The sequence below is a fragment of the Polypterus senegalus genome, chromosome 2 (assembly GCF_016835505.1).
Source record: "Polypterus senegalus isolate Bchr_013 chromosome 2, ASM1683550v1, whole genome shotgun sequence".
Classification (NCBI taxonomy): domain Eukaryota; kingdom Metazoa; phylum Chordata; class Cladistia; order Polypteriformes; family Polypteridae; genus Polypterus; species Polypterus senegalus.
In genome coordinates, this window is record NC_053155.1 from 321,674,413 (window position 1) to 321,692,115 (window position 17,703).

Genomic DNA, 17,703 nt, shown 5'->3' on the forward strand with positions numbered 1-17,703 from the left:
TTCATGACTTGATGCTATCTCATTAAAAGTGTTCTTTAATTTTTGAGCAGTACTGTATATATATATATATATATATATATATATTATATATATATATATATATATATATATATATATATATATATATATACTGTATATTGTGGCACCGGCCGAGGCGCCTAGGAGGACCAGAGGAGGGCTTGTACCTCCTCCAGACCGCTGAGGCGTCCGTCCTGGTTACGCTGGTGGCCTCGGGTAGAGGGCACGGAAGCCCAGCCCTATAGGGGCCCATGGTCCCTGCCAGGCGGCGCGCCACTTCCAGACCATCATCTACCACATCCGACTCGAGGCAGGAGCCGCCGGGACGCCCAGGAGGACCGGAGGAGGGCCTGTACTCCACCAGACCACGAGGGGTGTCCCCTGGTTATGTTGGTGGCCTGGGTAGGGGCATGGAAGCCCAGCCCTGTAGGGGCCCGTGGCCACCGCCAGGTGGCGCCTGCTACCTGAACAGCCTGGAGCCCAGCACTTCCGCCACACCAGGAAGTGCTGGGGAAAGATGACAGGGGACACCGGACGCTTCTGGGTCGAGCGGCACTTCCGCCACACAAGGGCATGTCTGCGAGGAGTGTCGGGAAGCAGCTGGAGCCCATCCGGTTCCCATAAGGGCCGCCTCCCTCAGTCATTGGCAGAGTCAGGAGGAAGGGAAGACGGAGCTGGAGTGAGGACTGGAGGCGGCCAAGAGAGAAAGACAAAAGGACTGTGTGGCCTGGACTTTGGGGGATCGGTGCAGGAGGCACTGGGGTTGGTAGTGCACAAAGTTTGTAAATATTGTATATAATAAAGGGTGTGTGGTGAAACCAATCGAGCTGCATGCTGCTGGGCAGTGAGCTCAGGGCCCATTAGAGGACATGGGGCCCTTGGGTCACCCTCATGAAGTCTTTCTGGTTGTTTGGTCGGGAGACATTCACACCAGTGGCCTGCTGAGGTCATTTTGTAGGGCTCTGGCAGTGCTCATCCTGTTCCTCCTTGCCCAAAGGAGCAGATACTGGTCCTGCTGATGGGTTATGGACCTTCTATGGCCCTCTCCAGCTCTCCTAGAGTAACTGCTTGTCTCCTAGAATCTCCTCCATGCCCTTGAGACTGTGCAGGGAGACACAGCAAACCTTCTGGCAATGACACGTATTGATGTGCCATCCTGGAGAAGTTGGATTACCTGTGCAACCTCTGTAGGGTCTAGGTATCGCCTCATGCTACCAGTAGTGACACTGACTGTAGCCAAATGCAAAACTAGTGAAGAAACAGTCAGAAAAGATGAGGAGGGAAAAATGTCAGTCACCTGTTAAACCATTCCTGTTTTGGGGGGCATCTCATTGTTGCCCTCTAGTGCATCTGTTGTTAATTTCATTAACACCACAGCAGCTGAAACTGATTAACAACCCAATCTGCTACTTAACTGACCAGATTAATATCCCATAAGTTTCATTGACTTTATGCTATACTCTGATTAAAAAGTGTTCCTTTAATTCTTTTGAGCAGTGAGTGTATATATATATATATTGTGGTCCCCGGCTGGGACAGCCAGGAGGACCGGAGGAGGCTTGTGTCTCCTCCAGAACGTGAGGCGTCGTCCTGGTTATGTTGGGGCCTCGGGTACAGGGCTTGGAAGCCCAACCCTGTGGGGCCGTGGCCACCACCAGGCCGCGCCCGTGCCTGAGGAACCCTTGAGCCCAGCACTCCGCACACCAGGAAGTGCTTTGGGAAGAAGACAGGAGACACCCGGACGGCTTCCGGTGCACAGCCGCACTTCCGCCACACAGGGATATGTCCAAAGGGAGTGCCGGAAGCAGCTAGAGCCCATCCAGGTTCCTACTTAGAGCCGCCTCCCCCCAGTCATCGGCAGAAGTCGGGTGGAATAGGACAGAGCTGAGGGAGGGGTAGAGGCGCCAGGAGAAAGGCAGTGGGAAATGTGTGGCCTGGACATTGGGGGAATCGGTGCTGGAGGCACTGGGGTTGAAAATATTGTAAATAAATGGGTGTGTTGGGTGAGAAACCGTTTTCCGCTGTCTGTGTCCGGGAACACCTGTTCAATTCTCATTAATGCAATTATCTAATCAACCAATCACATGGCAGTTGCTTCAATGCATTTAAGGGTGTGGTCCTGGTCAAGACAATCTCCTGAACTCCAAACTGAATGTCAGAATGGGAAAGAAAGGCGATTAAAGCAATTTTGAGCGTGGCATGGTTGTTGGTGCCAGACGGCCAGTCTGAGTATGTCACAATCTGCTCAGTTACTGAGATTTTCACGCACAACCATTTCTAGGGTTTACAAAGAATGGTGTGAAAAGGGAAAAACATCCAGTGCGGCAGTCCGTGGGTGCAAGTTGGATGCTAGAGGCCGAGGAGAAATGGGTCGACCTGATTCAAGCTGATAGAAGAGCAACTTTGACTGAAATAAATCCACTGCTACAACCGAGGTATGCAGCAAAAGCATTTGTGAAGCCACACATATCAACCTTGAGGCGGATGGGCCACAACAGCAAGACCCCACCGGTACCCACCACTATCCAAATAGGCAAAAAAGAGGCTACAATTTGCACAGAGCTCACCAAAATTGGACAGTTGAAGACTGGAAAAATGTTGCCCTGGTCTGGATGAGTCTCGATTTCTGCTGAGACATTCAAAATGGTAGAGTCAGAATTTGGCGTAAACAGAATGGAGAACATGGATCCATCATGCCTTGTTACCACTGTGCAGGCTGGTGGTGGTGGTGGTAATGGTGTGGGGGATGTTTCTTGGCACACTTTTGGTCCTCTAGTGCCAACAGGGCATTGTTTTTAAAATGCCACGGGCTACCTGAGGCATTGTTTCTGACCATGTCCATCCCTTCACTGACCATCATGTTCTTAATTTTACCCAATCCTCTGATAAACACTTCCAGCAGGATAAATGCACCAATGTCACAAAGCTCGAATCATTTCCAAATTGGTTTCTTGAACACGACAATGAGGTTCACTGTACTAAAATAAGGCCCCACAGTCACCAGATCCTCAACCCAATCACTCTTTGGGATGTGGTGGAGCAGAACCGTGCCTGGATGTGCATCCACAAATCTCCATCAACTGCAAGATGCTATCCTATCAATATGGGCCAACATTTCTAAAGAATGCTTTCAGAACCTTGTTGAATCAATGCCACGTAAAATTAAGGCAGTTCTGAAGGCGAAAGGGGGTCAAACACTGTATTAGTATGGTGTTCCTAATAATCCTTTAGGTGAGTGTATATTGTGATAGATGGCTTGGGGAACTTGCCTCACCAGGAGGCCTAGAGAAGCAGGTGACTGGAAGAGGGGCAATTCCTTACCCAGGATGCAAGAGGGCTGCCATCCTGGATTGTGTGGGAGCTATGGAACTGGAAGGCTCAACCCAGTGGGATCCGTGGCCATCGCTGGGGCAACCAAGGACTAAGGAGCCTTGGAACGCAGCACTTCTGCCACACAAGGAAGTGCTGTTGAACCAGGAAGCAGGTACATCCAGAGTGCTTCCGGTGCCCATGCAGGTCTTCCCGCCACATCAGGAAGTGCTGGGAGATCATCGGGAGCACCTGGAGCACATCCGGTGCATTATAAAGGGGCTGCCTCACCCTATTCAAGGTGCCAGAGTCAGGTGGAAGAGGAAGGAGCTTGTGAGGAGTGGAGTACAGGAGGCAGAAGAAAGGAAAGGTATGTGAGCATTGCACTGTGATATTGTGTTGAGGAATAAAATGTGTGTGGTTTGGACATCCGGCTCTCGGTGTCTGTCTGTGTCCGGGGCATCTTTCACAATATATATTCTGTATTCTAGGGGGCTGTGCCCCCTACTTGCTTTGCTCGCCCACCCCACAACCTCAATCCCCAGGGGTGCGCTTCACGCTAGCCACTTCACGTCTCTGCCATCGCATGTGAAGGGGGTCAAATGCTTGCTAAAGAGATGCGGATGGATCTGCTGCTGGCTGTCTGCTAGCTGCTACCGAGCTGCGTGATCTGCATGTTGTGCTGCACGCCGATCATTTAAAAGCCTGTACAGCAGCTGTTGCTGCTGTGCTGCGTGATCTGCATGTCGCGCACGACGATCATTTAAAAGCCTGTACAGCAGCTGTCCTTTAAGCCAGCTGCTGCTGCTGTCTGTGTTCGATCATTTAAAAGCCTGTACAGCAGCTGTCCTTTATGTCTCACTTTGTTGTCATGCGGGATGTTAAAGTGTCTCGAGAAATTGTTTGTAAGTAGGGCGTGAATGCAAGAAGTCTTGCTGACTTCAAAGTGTTTATCCGAGATGATCATGTCTCAGCCCAAGATTTTTTTATATAATAGATAGATATACATCTTGATAGACAGATAGATATGGATATATAGATATAGATATATAAAATGTTGTTGTTTAATTACTTAAAGAATACTCAACATTAAAGTTACACAAAACTATATTCAAGAAAATAATACCTTTAGGTGCTTCTGATATCTCAGGAGCTCTGGTGCCAGTAGACCACTCAATGGTCCCAGACAGCCTACAGTACTGACAAGTGCATCTTCATCATCCATGTCAATCTCATCATCACTGTCTCTGGATTTATTTAATTTTCTGAAATTACAATAAAAAGGCCAATTAGTTCAGTATTGTATATCATATTCCTTACCATTTTATGAGCTGATCAAACTGTGTTCTTTATACCAGCCTACTGAAAGTAGTGTTTGCATCAATTTTAAAGGATGTGTTAGGTTAATTGTAGGTAACATCGGCCACAAGAAACAGACCAACTTTCATGTACACACCTTCACACGCATAGGTCCAATTTGGATTACCAAACAACCTAATATAAATATCTTTGGAGTAAGTGATTAAAACAGACTATCCTGAGAAAACCAGTAGAGACACAGGTAGTACATGGGCAGCAGCTGTGTGCACGATTCAAATCCATGTTGCTGGATTATTAAGTCAACAATGCTAAACAAAAGAAACAGTCTTAGTAAGTTAAGGTTAAATTCCCGTTAGTATTTGTCTAGCCTTGCATTGCTACATAGAATACTGTAGTGAACACCAAGATGGGAAATGCAACACAGGGAAGAGATGCAGGATGAGCAGTTTGAGCCTTATGAAAATTGGTGTATTTATTGTTTTACTCCATGACATGTAACAAGAAGTCAAGAAGTACACTTTTATTGGCTACTGAAAGATTACAATATGCAAGTTAAGGCAACTCAGGCTCGTTCTTTAGTTACATATTGCCTGAAAGGTCCTGAGTTGCCTTGAAGCTTGCATATTGTAATCTTTAAGTGCTAATAAAAGGTGTCATTTTGCTTGACTCTCATAATATCCATAATGGCTAATATGGTATAATACCCTAGTTCTACTCCATGACATGTACATTTCTGAACACTAGTGTACCTTTGCAAACGTCACCACTATTATGGGCCTTCAAAACAACAAATATGCACCTAAACAAGTCATGACTCACTTATTTTGTTCCCTATTTTCTTCAATGCAAAAATTAATCACTTCCAAAAATACTGCCTATAATTTAGCCCTAGTTTATAGCATAGTAACTAATAGAAAGTGTTTTCACTGTGACTGTACTGTTCAGACAAACAACATGGCTACTACAGTAATGCAAACACATGCTACATCTCTTTGATGCAAAGGATTTCTTATTATCTATTGACTATTTTAAATCCACTATTTTTAAATCATTTTCCAGTCTTGTGGGTACAAAGGGAATTACATTTACCTTTCTTAATGTGGCTGTCACCTGCAGCATATAATTGTCACACAATCTTTTCAATTTACTATGCAATCAATACTTAGTGTGCAATTCTGTGATAACAACCATTTTTATACAATACTACAGTACTTTATACTGTGAACAATATGTTAGTGATTCATAGATGGTACATTGAGGACTGCGGTAAAAAAAAAAAAAAAAACAGAAATGTTTGTCATAGATGAATGAAGGTCAGTTTTAAAATAACTGAGAATAAATAAAGAATTTTAATTGCATAATATATTTGTAAATGGCAAATATGCTCTGAGATTTTCAGATAGGAAAACCAATGAGGTAAAAAAAGAGTCATGGGGTGTTGCATATTGATTAGAATATACAAGTAAGTATTTTATTGTACTCTGTTAAGTAAGACAACAATGGTCATATTGTGACAGTATATGTTTTATATACACACAAATTTTGGGTTAAGAGTTAAATTATTAGTATTACAGTGATTCCTCGCTATATCGTGCTTGACTTTCGGCTTCACTCCATCACGTATTTTAAACGTAAGCATATCTAAATACATATCACAGATTTTTCGCTGGTTCAGATTTCTGCGGTCAATGGGTCTTTTAATTTATGGTACATGCTCCCTCAGTTAGTTTGCCCAGTTGATTTCATACAAGGGACGGTATTCGGATGGCTGATAAGCTACCCAATCAGAGCATGTATTACTTATTAAATAAAACTCTCAATGATATACAATATGCTTCCCGTGCAGTTCGCATACTCGTATTCTATTGATTTTTGATTGTTTGCTTTTCTCTGTCTCTCTCATTCTTTCTGACATTCTCTGCTCCTGACGGAGGGGGTGTGAGCAGAGGGGCTGTACGCACACTGGTCTAGAGGATATGGATGCTCCTCTTAAAAATGCTGGAAGACTACCTTCACATTGCTCCCTTCCTTGCAGCTGCTTTGTCCGGCATGCTTGCATACTTAAAAGCCTGAACAGCCCTATTAATCTCTGACATTCTCTGCTCCTGACGTGCACTCCTCTGAAGAGGAAGATATGTTTGCATTCTTTTAATTGTGAGACGCAACTGTCATCTCTGTCTTGTCACGGAGCACAGGTTAAACTTTTGACTAAAGGATGTTATTTCATGTCTAGAGGGCTGCTAATAATGCTCTAACTGCAAAAATATTCGATTTATAAATAAAGGATCCTACTTTGCAGAAATTCATTTATTGTGGTAGAGTCTGGAACGGATTAACTGCGATAAACGAGGGTTTACTGTACTCTTCTCCAGTTGCCTTTTAGTATACTTATAAATAAGTCTTAACTGTGAATTTCATTCAGTTTTAATTATTACAGTTATGATAGAGTTATATTTCTAATGTTACATAACTATTTTGTCTCCAGAAGTTTTCTCTTATTGTGCCATTCCTCCATTTCGGAGATATTAGTTCTATTTTAATTTTCAACTAAAAATGTTTTTTGATGGATTTTTTCCATTTTTAAACTTATTCAGTATCTGTCCTCTAATCATTTGACCTTACTTTTCAAAAACAGGAGCCTGTCCAGGATGTAAAATATGCCCACCACAAGAAACAGTGTATCTTTACACTGTGGAAGAAAATGTGAGTCTCAAAAAAAGAAAATAAAAGACTTTACGGAAAAGGGAAGAACACTAACTCAATAAAGTACACCTACCTGAAATCAAATCATGATCAGTGGCATTTTGGTATGACTATTAGTGGGCCTACTTGAATCTGGGAGAGAGACACTGTCAGAACAAGTAGAACCATCCTGAGAAGGGTGTACATGAGACACAGAGAGAGAAACAGATATGATCAAGCTCTTCTGCTTAAATCCACTGGCCTAGACATGTGGCTGACAGCGATCTCGGGAAGGATCCTGACTTGTCTTGGTTCAGCTCATGCAGCTAAGAAAAGTGAGTGCAGATGGTGTAGTCTTTGACCCAAGTAAGTAGTGTAAGACTGAGAAAGCAGCGTGAATGTGCAGACAGGGGCCACATCAGAAAATATATAATTGAAAGATCACTGAAGCCACATGGAAGAAGTTGTAGAAGATTGGTCATGTGAGGGACCAAGAGATAGACACTGTGTTTCACAATATATTAGGCTACTGCACCAGTGAGGCTAAAAAGCAAATGAGTATTCATAAACCTCTCAGTTTTGTTCAATGGGCAAAGTGTTAAATAATATTGAATGTAAGTAATCAATATGATTTATGATAATGATGAGAGTACACTAAAATACCGGGATGCATAAGATCACAAATGCTTTAAATTGAGTCACCAAAACCAAAGAAAACAATGGATTTCTTAAAAGGGCTCTAGCATTCAAGCCTAAAGGTAGAACTGAAAGGTTCAGGATACACACATTTATAGAAGGCCAAAGGTATGTTGAGAGCACTACAGGGTACAAGGGCCAGCCCAAGCAACATAGAAGCAGTCTAGCAACACTGTTTGCAAAAAACATTTTACCAAGGTGTTAGATTATTTATCCAATTTTACTATTTGTTTATTTTTCCCAGCAGTGCCAACTACTGTGAGATGGAGGGTCAGTGCCCCTCCCCTAAATTCACAGATTCCACTGATCTGCATCCAAAGACACTGAGACAGCAACATTACCAATTGAACTCAATCCCTCAAAACCTTCCATTATGAAATATTTTGTGAATTATTTTTTTTCTTGATGATTTACACTGCTAACACACTGAAAAACACTGGTTCCATGGAGTCTGAAAGCTTCAAATCAAATCTACATATTCAACACAACAAAAGCTCATGCATATGCTCTGCAATGTTACAATGTAGCACAAATTTCTACGACATTTCCATCACATTTCCATTAATGCCAACAATGTTTCTTTATTAAAACAGCAAACGGTGACATCTTGAATTGCAACATTGTTCAAATAATCTACTACTAGTTCTGAAAATATGGCCAGTTTGTGTTATGCTCTACCATTACACTTTGTTCTTATTACTGAGTAATCTAAAAAGATGTTCTTATTTCAGAAAAAGAATAATAAACCATTTAACCTGTTGCTCTGACAATTACAAAATAAAGCAAGGTACAGTATTTATAGAAACAAATATTGTGTTACGTAGATACCAAGTCTAAGTATGTGAGAAATTCAAAACCTATTAATGATATGAAGAATATGCAATCAGCATCTTGTGTTTCATACTGCTTGGCACCATTACAAATGTGCTTAAAGATTAATTCATTTGTGGCCAAGGCTAATGCACTTTATTTTAATATCTGCATATTTTCAATGTCGCTATTATTTATTCCAACTGATTGATACTTTTTCCAAGTTATGTGTCAATTTGCATGTAACAGACTTGCACGGAGCTGGAGTGCTTTTCTTCCTCCTACAAGACAGAGTTGGGTTACAGCTGTCTTGCTCTTCCGAACTGGGCACAAAAGACAAATCTCATAATGTATTGAGCTAAAGCAGAATCTCTTTTACTCTAAAGGATTATTTGAGTTTTGATATAAACAGTACAAACACTACTACTGGCTATAAATTATGGGGCCAAAAGAAACACAAAATGAATAGGAGTCCTCTAAAAGGTCAGACCTTCTGAAAATACAGGTCTGAAACACTTGGGTAAGGCACTATCTAGGCAGTGTAGCCCCAAACCCTCAAAAATCAGGGCTTGGCCTAGGAAGTCCAGAATACACAGATCTACACACATGACAAGAGACTTTAAGGGAATAAAAACCCTATGCCAAAGCTGAAGAAAGAATTTCGCCTTCTCCTTAAATACCTACTAAGGCAGCCTCTCAGTTGCACAATTATGTGGCCCTGACTTTTGGGTACAAGGCTGATAACAAAAACATTAACATGGAAACTTAACATTACACTAGAAAATTAAATTAAATAACTTATTAAATAAACCAAAACACACAAAACAAAACATTCAAGATTCTTATTTTTTCGGCTGCTCCAGTTAGTTGCCATAGCAGATCATCTTTTCCATATCTTTCTGTCCTCTGCATCTTGTTCTGTTACACACATCACCTGTATGTACTCACACCACATCCACAAACCTCCTCTTAGGCCTTCCTCTTTTCCTCTTCCTGGCAGCTCTATCCTTAACATCCCTTTCCAATATACTCAGGGTATCTCCTCTGCACATGACCAAAACAATGAAATCTCGCCTCTGACTTTGTCTGCCAACTTGAGCTGACCCTCTAATGTACCCCATTTCTAATCCTATCCATCCTTATCACACCCAGTGCAAATCTTAACACCTTTAACCTGCCACCTCCAGCGTCTCCTGCTTTCTGGGCAGTGTCACCGTCTCCAACCCATATAACATAGCTGGTCTCACTACCGCTCTGTAGACCTTCCTTTCACTCTTGTTGATACCCATCTGTCACAGATCACTCCCTGACACTATTCTCAACCCATTCCACCCTATCTGCACTCTCTTTTCACCTCTGTTCCACAATCCCCATTACTCTGTACTGTTGATCCCAAGTATTTAAACCTCATCCACCTTCCAACTCTACTCCTGCATCCTCACCATTCTAATGACCTCCCTCCCCATTTACACACATGTATTCTGTCTTGCTCCTACTGACCTTCATTCCTTCTCTCCAGAGCATATCTACACTTTTCCTGGGTCTCCTCAACCCTCCCTACTATCACCTACAGATCACAATGTCATCAGAAAACATCATAGTCCACGGGGACTCCTGTCTAACTTTGTTAACCTGTCCATCACCATTGAAAAGAAAGGGCTCAGAGCCAATCCCGATGTAATCCCACCTCCACCTGAATTCATCCCACTCCTACCGCAGACCTCACCATGTCACACCCCCTTTACGATCCTGTACAACCCTACATAACCTTGCCACTCGGGACTTCCTCATACATACCACAGCTCCTCCTCAAGGCACCTTTGTCATATGCTTTCTCCAGGTCTACAAAACGCAATACAGCCCTTCTGGCCTTCTATACTTCATCAACATCCTCAGAGCAACATTGCATCTGTGGTCCCCTTTTCTGAAACCATACTGCTGCTCATTAATCATCACCTCCCTTCTTAACCTAGCTTCCACTACTCTTCCCATAATTAATGCTGTGGTCATCAATTTATCCCCTGTAGTTTTTTCAATCCTGCTATCCCCCTTATTCTTAAATACGGCACCAGTAACTCTTTCCACCCTCAGACAGCCTTCACTTTCTAAGATTCCATTAAACATTCTGGTTAATAACTCCACTGACATCTCTCCTAAATACCTCCATGCTTCCACAGGTATGTCATCTGGACCAAGGCTTTTCATCCTTTTTGTACCCTGTTCTTTTCCTCCTTGCTAATCCTTGCACTTCCTGATTCGTTTTCTCCACATCATCCAACCTTATCTCTCTCTCCATTCTCTTCATTCATCAACCTCCAAAGTACTCTATCTGCTCAACACCCCCTCCTCCTTGTAAGTATGTTTCCATCTTATCCTTAATCACCCTAACCTGCTGCACATCTTCCCAGGTCAGCCTCTCTGTTTAGCCAACGAAGATCTTTTTCCCCTCCCTTAATTTCCAACCTCTCATACAATTCATCATATGCCTTTTCTTAGCCCACACCTCTTTCACCTTGCCCTATCTCCTCGTACTTTGTCTACTTTCTGCATCTCTCTGACATCCATTGTTCTTCGCCACCCCATTCTGTATACTCTACTGTACTCTTCATTCCACCACCAGGTTTCCTTTCCCCCTTTCCTCTGTCCAGATGTCACCTGTCACACACCCCAAAGCATGGGAGGCAGCTAAAGGGCTCGAGGAAGGCAGTTCTGACCCAGCCGGATGTGGCAGAGCCCCACCAATCCCTCTTCTCACTTCCAGACCAACCCCGGGAGGTTCCACCGTTGGGACGCCACTTGGCCCGGGACCCAAATGAGACAGAACCTGCCAGCTCGCCCCTGATGTAAACACCCGGGCTAAAACCAATGAACAATGACAGTTCGACCCTTATGACCCACTCCTGTCCCCTTTAAAAGCCTTCCCTTTTCCCTCTGTGTCAGTCTTGTTTTGACTCTCCAGCACTACAGTGCTGGTATTTAAAAGAAAACGGTTGCAGCCGGGATACCAAATTAGCATGGGTGGTCCCCCAAACCTTTTTCTGTCTTTGACTCGCTTTTGTGACAGTGGCGTGACCCGCAGGATGGAGAAGTCCCAGAAGGAAGGGACAGACCTGCAAAACACCCAGGTGGGAGCGCACGGCCGAGTATTCCAGGCGGGAGGGTGCCCCTGGTTCGGGCCCCGTGCGGTCTGCCCCCAGCACGAGAACTGGGCCGCCTAGAGAGGCCGGGGGGGGCTCCCCCAAGGCTCCCCCTGGGGGAGACAAGAGGACTCAGTATCCTCTTGGGAGAGTGCCTGCCCAGTGAAACCAAAAGCCCTTTACCCCCTTTTGGGGTGCCCAGACTGGCAGGTGAGAAAATAACGAAGTGGAGGTTGACCCTGAGAGCCGACCAGTAAACAAGCCTGGTCCTATGGGAAAAAGTATGCAGTGGCACGGCCCTTGGAAACAAGCCCACTAGGTCTTGAGCAGGTGCGTATCTGTTCCTGAAGCACTTCCCAGGGCTCACCCAGCCCCCCCGGGGGGCAGTTTAAGAAAGTCTGAGCTCAAGAGCTTGAACACAGAGGCGGCCTCACACCTGGGAGAGCGAACCCCCTTCTGAAACCCAGCCGGGTATGTCCTAAGACCTAGCCCTCCTTTTAAACCCGGAGCTTCATCGGGGCCGCGGGCGCTCCTGGCACGCAAAACCGCTGGAGGCAGGGGGGAATGCAGTGGAGGGGAGGGGGGTTTGCCTTGAAAAACCCCGCGGGACGGTCCCGCAACAGACGCGGGGGATCGTTAACGGTTTAAATTCCCGGGCTTGCTGGGGACCGCAGCAAATTTCCATTGTTGCTCGCCGCTTTGTCCCACCGCATAATGGCTAAAAATTCAAGACCGTATAACCTGTGTCCACGGGAAACCCGTTTGTAAGCACCGCCGAGGTTAAACGGAGGATCAGTCCAGAAAGAAACCCGGGAACTTTCCTGATCCTCCGCACCCGTGATACTAGGGCGGACTGGTCTGACATTAAAAGCGGGGACACATACACCCCGGGTTAAGTTGCCTCTATGGACGGAGATGAACCCCCCTGCGCCTCCACGCCGTAATCAGCCGCAGAGAGAGGTGAAGCAGCCGCCCTGGCTGACGTGGCAACTCCCGGCGTCCGAGGCTGACACGCCATCCACCAACGCCAGGGCGGGGCGGGGGGAAACCACCCTATTGAGGTCGGCGCTGACCCCCTCTCCGTGGTTTTGGGTTTAATTTAAAAGACCCCCTTTTCAAAGGGAGCAATGGAATGACGATCCCTGAAGTTTGTAAAAATGCAGTGGTCCGTCAATGGCCAACGGGCTAGCGGTGGCCACAGGGCCCCCCACTTTGTGTTAGATAATGACCTCCTTTCGTAGCAATGATGACGGCAGGAGACGAGGTTTCTGCTTAGGTGCCGCACTTCCGGGGCAGGTCTAGGAGCACACGCCACCTCCTAGGTGGCCACCTGGCAACCAAAACCTGGAGCGGAACGCCCGTTTACTGGCCAGGAATTAATGAGGAGGTTCGCCGGCGCCTTCCTGCCCGGAGTGTCAACTGCATAGATCCTAGGAGGGACCAGGTTCTCTTGTTCCTATTCCCTTGATTGACGCCCCCTTCCACAGAACGGGTCACCTGGTGGGGCCTCTAGAGCCCCCCGCCCGAGGACACAAGTACATTTTAGTCCTCGTGGATTATGCTACACGCAACTCGGGGTTGTTCCGCTGCGCCAGCTACCTTCTAAAGCCATCGGACGGGAATTACTAGGGTATCAGCGCTGGGGATCCCCAAAGAAGTCTTGAAGACCAGGGGGCCCCTTCACCCGGAGACGCTCAAGGGGACTGCCAGATTATGAAAATAAAGTATTTAAAAACCGGGGTATCATCCTCAAACCGACGGATTAGTAGAGAGGTTTAATCAGACCCGCAAGCAAATGCTACGTAAGGGAGTCAGCGAGGATGGAAGGAACTGGGATCAGCCTCCCCCCGCCCTTTTGCCATCGAAGTCCCATGTCTCCACGGGTTCTCCTCTTTTAACTACTGTATGGGCGAAACCTGGGCATATTGGATATTTTGAAGAAGGCTGGAAGAAGAGGCCTTCCCACCACTAACATATTGGGGTATATCGAGTTTGCCGAAGATTTGGAAAGATTCGCCTGTCCTTAAAAGTCACATGGAGGAGGCCTGCAGCACAGGTTCGCCATTACAACCGCTGCACGCCTCTTCGGAGTTCCACCCGAGATCGGGTCATGGTCCTAGTGCCTCCCACCTAATTGTTCTTGCCCATGGCAGGGCCCCTACGGGGTTTAAAGGGGAGGAAGGGGCTGGTCGATTTTTTGGTGAGTCAACCCAATCGCCGCCAAAGGAGCGGTATATCATGAACTCTTTAAACCGGGAAGGACAGGGACCCTGATCCTCCTCCGCCCAGCCCCCGCCACTCTTCGCCCCACACAACCTTAACTTTGGCGCAGACTTGAGACCCAGGCAATGCAGGAGCTGGAAACAGTTATCCGGACTGCTCAAGAGGTAGTCAGTGAACACCGAAGGACCCTTTTGATTGAGCACAAAATTGTGACAGAGCCCGGGTTGTTGTCCGAGAACGCCTGCACTGCCTTCCCGAGGCAAAAAAAGGGTGAAGGGAACTGAGATCAAGCGATGCTGGGAAAAGGTGTGAGGAGAGTTATGTCCCTGGTCCAGCCCCATTGTGCTGCCCGGGAAGCCTGACGGGAGTTGGGGGTTCTGTAATGACTCCCGGCTTAACCAAGTCTCCCAATTTGATGCCTATCCAATGCCACGCGGATCAATCTCCTCGAGAGGCTTGACAGGCTCAATACCTGACCACACTTGACATGACAAAAGGGCCCGGCAGGTTCCTTTAACGGACTCCGGAAAAAACCGCTTAGTACCCCCTAGCGACACCGGCAGTATCGTCCTTCCATTTGCCACACGGGCCCAGCAACCTTCAGCGCCTGGGACAAAGCGTTTGCCTCATAACTCATACAGTGTTGCCTACCCAGATGACGTGGTCATCTATTCCAGCACAGAAGGAACATCACAGCATGTCCGCTGCATTACGGACACTTGAGGTTTGGTTCGGATTAATCCCAAGAAATGTTTCTTTGGATTAAGCGAGGCCAAATATTTAGGCTACCTGGTGGGTCGGGACCGAAGGCCACAGTGCCCAAAATTGATGCTATTCTGAAATGGCCCCTCTCACAACCAAGCGGCAGGTCCAAGCTTTCTAGCCGGTACAACCCGTTTGTACTCGTTTGGGGAAAGCGGCTTTGACTGATTTAAAAAGAAGAGGGCCCAACATTGTGGTATGACTGCAAAACAGACGCTGCATTTGGTGACTTGAAGAAGGCCCACGCCGCACTATTTTGATTACTAACTTTTCTTTTTCCTTTCATCCTCCAGACGGACGCTCGACACAGGCCTGGGAGCCGTTGAGCCAAGTGTCGATGGTGTCAACACCCCGCCCTGTTCCTGAGCCGGAAACTGTTGGACCGGGGGACCAGGTATGCGGCGTGGAGAGGAGGCTCTGGGCGATTAAATGGGCGATCACTCGCTGAGGGTACTACCTGTTGGGTCGGAGTTTTCCCTTGTCACGACCGCACCTCTACAGTGGATGGCCCTGCACAAGGAGTCAATCCGGTCACCCGCGGGGGTTTCTGACCTGCAGCCGAGAAAACGGGCCCCTCATCGCCGGGTGTTTCCATGCCAACGCCCCAGCTTCTCGGTTTACACCTTTGAAGAGGTCGCTCGCCCACGGGTCTGGGCTGAGGGGGCCTTTTCACACACGCCGCATGGAGGCAGCTAAAAAGGGGTCCCAGTGAAGGCAGTTCGAGCATGCCGGGATGGCAGAGCAATTAACTTCTTTTCCACTTCTGTAGACCTAACCCGGGGGTTCCACCTGTTCTCTGGACGCCACTTTGGGACGAGCCAATGGAGACAGACCTTCAGCTCCCCCCTGATGTCACATCCGGACTAAACCAAGAACAAAACACGTGCCTGACCCTTATGACCCCCTCACTTCCTGTCCCCCTTTTAAAAAACCCTTTCCCTTTTCCCTTTCTTTTAAAATTTTTTTTGGATCTTGGGGTAAGCACTACAGTGTTGGTTTTTGGGAAAAAAAAACGGGTTGCACCCAGGATACCAAAACATGGTTGCCCCAAACCCTTTTTTCTGTTTTTTGACTTTTTTTGGGGACACCCCCAAGCAACTTTCTCTGTCCCCCTTACTACATCGGGGTTGGAAGTTGCCCAATTGTTTGGTAACTTTTCACGCCCCCAGTGCCGGCCCCACCCCCTTCTAAACTCAACCTTGCAGTCTATTTGCAGTCTTATTTTCCACCATTTGATCCTTGGCTCTCCCCCTTCCCCTTTCCTTTTCTTTTTCAACGTCACCCCACAGACCACCATCCAAAGTTGTTTAACTACATTTCCCCTGCCACCACTTTGAGTCTTCAGTCCCCCTTCAAATTGACTCTTCTGATAGTATACCACCTGTGTGTATCTTTCCATTCAAGACTGTATTTAAATAAAATAAAAAAAACTAAATAAACAAAAAAATAAATTTAAGCCAGGACAACCAATTTTGGGTGAACCCAAGAGTACCAATACTTTTTTTTTTTTGATTTTTTTCATCTTTACAAAAACCATCACCTATCAATTTATTTTTGAGAGATTTTTCCCAATTTAACTTTCTCTGATGTAAAACTTACTGAAGCAGGAATGGAGGATGTTGTAAGAATTTTTTCTCTCAGCTCTGCAAGCTTTGGGAAAAGGAAATGCTGCCCTTGAATAAATTGTTTTGAAAAAGAAACAGAAGAACAAGTCAAATATTAAATCTTGAAATTATAAAGTACTTGTTTTTTAATTTAAAAAAGGGGGTAAAACCTTTTTAAATCTAATAAAAAAAGCCCAAAAATTTTAAAAATTAAATTTTAAAAATTTAACACCAAGAAAAAAATAACTGGGAAATTTTAAATTTTTATTGTTGGGTTTTTTTAAATAAGGGAAGAAAAGGACAGTCAATGGTGTATTTGTTTTAAAATGATTCTTTCCCCTTTAGGAAATTTATTTTAATTGGGAAAAAGTTTTATTTTTATATATATCTTAATAAAATTTTGGATTAGCCCCCTTTGAACAACATTCTATTAAAAAAAACATAATTAAAGTTGATTGATTTGAATTAACAACATTAACAACGATTTAAAAATTTTTAGCGACAATTTCTAATTTTTAAAAATATCAATAATAAATGATTGTGTTTACTGCAAAACAGTTTTCCCCATGTAATTGGGTTCAAAATAATGCACAAAACACTGGTTTTAACAAAAGGGCTGTCTGTCTGTTTTGTCTGCATGAAACAAACCCCGCCTCTAGTGACTAATTTTTTTGGAAAAGTGAAACACTTGTTTTTTTAAAGGAAATTTTTTGAGTTTGATTCTCATTTTGATACCACGGATACATCATGATGTCAAATTTTTGAATTTTAAAATTTTTCATGGAAAACCCCGGAATTTGCAAAGTCATCCATCTTAAAAAGAGAAACATTCCCGTGGATTTCCCCAAAAAAATTACTTTATTTTTTAATTTTGCTTTGACAGTGGTTACAACCCAAATTTTATATTTTTTTTTTTTCCCCTCTGATATCTGTTAATGACAGGTAACATATACCCAAAGAAAAAGAAAAAAAAGTAGACTCTTTCAGGTAAAATCACCGTCACTGGCTGCTTGAGCATGCATGGGGGTGTAATCCCTCCATCAACCAGTCCTGCAAGATGCGCATGAAACCCTTTTTTCAGAAAGCCGATTCCACTTTTTTGAAATCTCTCCCCCGATGCAAGAAGAAGAGAGTTAGTTTAT